We start from the raw sequence: 6,068 nt of genomic DNA, 5'->3' as shown, positions 1-6,068 counted from the left end.
ACACACACACACACACACACACACACACACACACACACAAATTCAAGCCCTGAACCTCCACTTCAAAAGGGGTTTCCTGGCATTCACAAAGAAGCTTACTCAGCACACACACACACACACACACACACACACACACACACACACACACACACACACACACACACACACTGAAACACATTTGCCTAATTGGTCTCAATTGAAAAGCTTGTGAACAATGTTGCACCTCATAAATTCTTTAAAGACTTTGTAAGGGGAGGAAAGACACTACCAATTTGCACATAAATACCAACAAACACAGTGACATGCTGCGAGCGCACTTTCTCCACATTACACTCTGGGTGGCTTTTTTGACACTTTCTATTGTTCCCACGACACAAGCAGCATCACATCGATCTAAACTAGAGAGACCTATGTTTGTGCATGCTTGAATTATTATGTGTGTGAAATCTTTCAGCTGACTGCCATGTGCAGACCGCTGAGGCAGCAAAACTTCAAAATCGCACTCTATAAACAAACAAAAAAAAAAAGTCACGGGGAGAGATGAAAAGAAAGGGAAACAGCAAGACAATGAAAGCCACAAGCCCTCAAAAGAGGAGGGAAGGAAATTAATAAGAAAAAGGGCACAGAAAAAAGAAGAGAGGTGGGTGGGTTGTGAGAGATCAGAGGAACCCGGGCGTACAACAGCCGCACTCCACATGTTCTGGTACAAACAGTCTGACTGAGAAGAAGGCGACAAAACTACAATTCAGACTGTATAGGACCGTGGCGATTGAAGACGTAAAGGAAAACACACACACATGTGCACATTCCTTTTTGGTTTTGCCCTTGAGCTCCGATTTGAACACAGCTTCACTGTTTTAATGAGACAGAGAAGAAAGCGGCAGACAGAGGGGCCTCTCTTGCTCTCCTTTCACCCCCACAGCGAGCGCTCTCTCCGGGGGCTCGGAGGCAGCACGAGGGGGCCGGATGGAGAGACGAACAGAGGCGAGAGAAAATGGGGGGGGGGGGGATTCTCCGGCATCCATTGTGAAAGAGTGAATTTGGCAACTTTGAGTTGAAGATTTCCACTGAATTCATGTTGAGGAGTGACACAACTCGCTGTCCCTCTAGACAATGGTTCATGTTCATACAGAGGTTCCTGTCAGTCTCGTATGTCCACCGTCACTATCATTATTTCATTCTTAGTCATGGAGCTTGGTCATCCACACATACACACACACACACACACACACATATACATATACACACACACACACTAGCCTAATCAGTCTCCCGCCATTCCACCCCCTCTTTCAACCTTATACCATCCGGGCCAACCCCGATGCGAAATGACTTCATGAGGTTGTGATGTCACAGGACTTCCACATTCAGGAATTACAACTACAACGCTGCTTTTGTCTCTGAGGAGAACTCAGTCGGACCTTCAAAACTGCATGCTGACTCCCCCCCCCACACACACACACATACACACACACACACACACACACACACACACACACTTCTCCCGCTCGCCTTTAAACTCTCCCTCTGCTCCTCAATAGCGTCGAGAAGTTGAGCCAACGTGTGCCAATCTCAGAAATTTGTTCAGATGGAACAACAGCAGCCTCTCTGTCCCCCAGTGAGGTCAGAAGGAGCAAAAAGAGCTAAAGCTCCTCTGTTGGACACACTCCTCACTAAATGTCACAACCGCTGCAGATTGACTGGACGGGACCAGGAGCTGACAAAAGTGGAATTGTTTGTGTTTCACATTTTCATCCAGTTCAAATTCTGGAAAAGAAAAGAAAAAATTCTGGTTGGCCAGAAGATTTTTTGAAGTTTTAAATTCCTTGTTCATTGTTGTTCTTTATGACTCCACTGCACAAACATCCTTATCTCACTGTGGTGACTCACTGGCTTTCCTATTCACTGTTGTCTGTTGACTGTATTTAATCTTATTTATTGTCACAGCCACCGAGGAAACAGACATGAAGTGATGTTGTTTGTTCTCTGTTCGTTCCGCTCTGTGATCTTTCAGTTGGTGTACTTATTCTTCTGCATTTAGGAGTGTTACTGTGGTTTACTAAATACAACTTTAATGTTGTCAGCGTTTATTTTGAGGACATTTCTTTTACTCTTGAGGGACCACTCATTGAAATTCTTAATTTCACGGTGGTATTGGGGAAAAACTTTCACATTTTAAAAGATGTCCAAAATGAAAACTTTAGATTAAATCTTTAGGTTAAACAACATATATATATTTTTGGAGGTCTGTACAGTGTTGTAGTGGTTAGAGTAGTCGTGAGCACGCTCTGGTAATCTAGTTTCCTCCAACTGTCCAAAGACATACGTTGAGGTCAAATGGTGTCTCAACTCTGTGAGTGTGTGTGTTTGTGTGTGACTTTCTTTGTTTGCCTTCTGATGGACTGATTAAATATGTCCGGGGCGTATCCTGATTTCTCACAGGGTATCAGCTTCAGCGCCCCACGACTCCAAGATGGATTAAAGCTCAAGAGAAGACGAATGGATTGGTATTCATACACGTCATCAAAAACAATTTATTTGTCTTACAATAAGCAGTTTAACGTTATTGCCAAAAGCACTGTAACACTGTTCCACAATATCATTTGCAAAAAATCGAAGTTCAACTCTATAGAGTCACGAGGGAAATATTTACAAATGAACATTCTATTATGTGCACAATGCATTTGGTCTCGTCATTTATTTTTTTACCCATTTTAAAACATATACTGCCTCTCAATGACACGTCTTCTCTTTGTATTGAACATTGTTTATATATTTCTCAAAAGCTATTTACAGATGCTGTTTTTATTATTTTCCTTTTTCCATTGTGGTCCATAAGAACTGTTGTAACTGGTCTAAAAGCGCAGTCATATTTTTTCATCTTGTCTCTAACTCACTCAGGATAATATTAGTGCTGTGACTTCCTGTTTTATTTGCAATGTCCCATTTCCTTTTTTTTTTTTTTTTTTTGCTGCAGTCTGCAGGAGAGAAGAAAAAAAAACTCTCTATTTGTCTCATAAACTGAAATATATATTTCTGCTTCCTGTCATTGTTCTGACTGGTCGCTGGACCTCAGAACTGTACGGACCCAGAGCGGAGCAGAAAGGCGAACAAGGGGCTTGGTTCATTTACCGTGAATAATCGTCTCTCTCTTGCCAACTGTGCTTTGCGAGAACTGAAAGGGGAAGTTCGTGTGTGCGGGGAGAAGTGTGGAGGTGGTCAGCAGACTGAACAATTTATCTGAGAAGACAAATGGTTTTGAAAAACTTTCTTGTCGTTCATGTACATTTTGCAGGTGTAACCCACAGCGCCAGAGGGGATTTAAATGTCTGGTCCACAAAGCACTGAAGTGGGGTCATGAATGAAACTTTGCCTTTGGATTCCACGGAGTGAAAGAAACTCTCTCAGAATGAATGGGTTTGCCCACGCAGAGCTAAAAATAACAAGCGGTGGTCTGCGGAGTGAGACAGGAGATGGTTTCAGGTGCATCAGACGGCAGAACACGTCATGCCTCTTCAGATGCACACAAGAAGAAACGTCTCGTATCTTGCGCACCCTCATCTTGAAACAGAATGCGGAAATGCGACTTTGTGTGGCATGCAGCAGTTGCTTCACATTTTCACAATTTAAGTTTTCCCAGCGAATTCAGTAAACCACATCAAAACAATAACAAAACACACATTTTCTCAAAGAAAAAAAATGTATTTCACTACTACTACTACCAGGGCCTTTCTGTGTGGTCTTTGTATGTTGCATATGTGGGTTACTCTGCTGATTTGCTCTCACATATCCACAAACATGCGTTTGAGACGATTTGGCAACTCTAAGTTGTGTGTAAGCCTTCATCCATAGCCAGCTGGGATCAGCCAGTCAAAAATTGGATATTATTAAGAGTCTAATACAAAGTGAGTAAAGTTACCAACAAGTCACACCTCTGCTCTGTGAGAAACTCGTGTTACTAGTAACACAAATGCGCCCGCGTCCGCAACAGCTGAAATGTGCCTGTCATACTTATCTACATCTTTTTTAAGTCAAGACCTCACCAGTTGTCAAACACTTTTTCCGTTTACCTGTCCCACAACGAGCTATTGAAGAGCTTCTTATTGCCTCAACTATTCTGAGAAAACCCACAGGAAGTGATCTGAAACTACAATGTCATAAGCTTTCAGTATGAGCGCAGAAACACAAAACCAGACCAAGAACAGGCCACATGGCTGCAAGGGGGCAAAATGTGACAAAAGATTAAGAGATGACAGGAGAACTTTGAGACATCTCTAAAATGGAAACTCTGAAATCAGATTATATGACACTTAAAAGGAATAATTGGGGACATTGTCTATGTATTTCCTTCCTGAATTGAATGTGAAAACTGGTAAACTCTTGTAAACAGGTGTAAAAGCTGAAGCTGCAGCCAGCAGACAGTTGGGCTTTACAGTCAGGCTCGGAGTCATCGTGCAGTTGCTGTAGCCGACAGGAAGTCAGTGCTCAAAGCAGGAATAATAGTCCAGCACATAACATCCTGTCACACCACACACCACAAGCTGCTATTTTAACACTTCCAAAATGAAGCACACAGCACATAACGTGAGGCTTGGTGAGCCTTAAAATATCTTTCAGGTGCAAATGTCAAAAGCTGTTTCCAAGTATACAATAGTACACATTTAACTGGAGCTTGTTTTTGTGTCATATTGAATGAAGAAACTGGTAAATTAGACAGGATAATGTTCAGAAAATAAATTTTAACCTTCATCTCTTTCTTTGCCACTTTGACCTAATTTCAAAGTTATTATGTAATAACTTTGGGTTTCATTCAAATGCCTGAAAAAGCAGCATGTTTCCAGACTTTGCAGGTCAAACTAATTATAATAGTATATATTGAATTATGTGTGTTTTATTCATTATTTTGTCATTGAGAATTAGGTATAATTTTATATTAAATGGGTTTGTGATGTCATACAATCCTTATATATGTGGGAAATACTGTATATGTTAATTTGATATATAGACATATACATCTGGTGTGTGTGATAATTAAAAAAATAATTAGGTGATAACTAAAGGGAAAATCCCTGATTTCAGTGTAAAAGCACCAGGTTCAGCTTTGATAATAAAAAAAGCTATTGAAACAAGAGATCGTTATCAAGGTTTCTGCCATTCATAGTTAATTTCTTGACCACAAATGCTGAAAGGTAATCTCTAAACACGTATTCATGTGGCTTTGGGGCTTTTTAATGTGTGTTCAAAAGTGAATAAAAAGAAAAAAGTAGTATGTGTGCTGTCTGTGTGCCCTTTCCTCACCATGACCTTTTTGTTTTCAAGTGAGTTCACTCAGAGTTTAATGAGAAAAACAGAGGGTTTCTACTTTCTGTTTTTCTTTCTTTTTGCTGCCTGGAGGAAGGAAGAGAGATGTTTGGAAATTTACCCTCAAAATGTAATCAAGTTACTTCTCCTGTCCAGAGAGTACTGGGGCAGCAGGTGTGGGGGTGGGGGTGGGGGGGTAAAACAGGCTGAAGGGGATCAAAAGCAGCAGCAGTGGAGGGAACAGTGTGTACCTGTTAGCAAGCCAAGCAGACACAGACAGGTTCATTCAGCCAGCATTCATTATGTCAGCATCTTTTTTTGTGTCTTTTCTCCCCCTTTCTTTTCCCTCTTCTCTCATCATCATCATCATCATCATCATCATCATCATCAGCAGCAGCAGCAGCAGCAGCAGCAGCAGCAGCAGCAGCTCAGCACCAACACCCACGTGTTCCTTTTTCCCCTCCGTGCCGTCACGGTATCTCTCGGCGGTTAAAATGCACAGCGTGTCCGACACAAACCAGCCGCCATTGAATGTCACCGGAGCGACCAAACAACAGAATTAATGCGGGGAGGGAGAAAGAGAAGAGAGGAAAGAAAGGGCTTCTTTGTTTTCAGGTTGTCGGGGGCTCGGCTTTAACGGTGCAATGAAGTGGTTGGAAACGGAGTGAAACAACAAAAACAGAGTGGAGGATGAGGACAGGCTGTCTGTTCGGTCCAGAACTGAAAAACACAAATACTGCCAGATGATTGGCTCTTTGCTGGGGCGC

The sequence above is a fragment of the Lipophrys pholis genome (assembly GCF_963383615.2).
Source record: "Lipophrys pholis genome assembly, chromosome: 18".
In the NCBI taxonomy this organism is placed as follows: domain Eukaryota; kingdom Metazoa; phylum Chordata; class Actinopteri; order Blenniiformes; family Blenniidae; genus Lipophrys; species Lipophrys pholis.
This window is presented reverse-complemented; position numbering follows the sequence as displayed.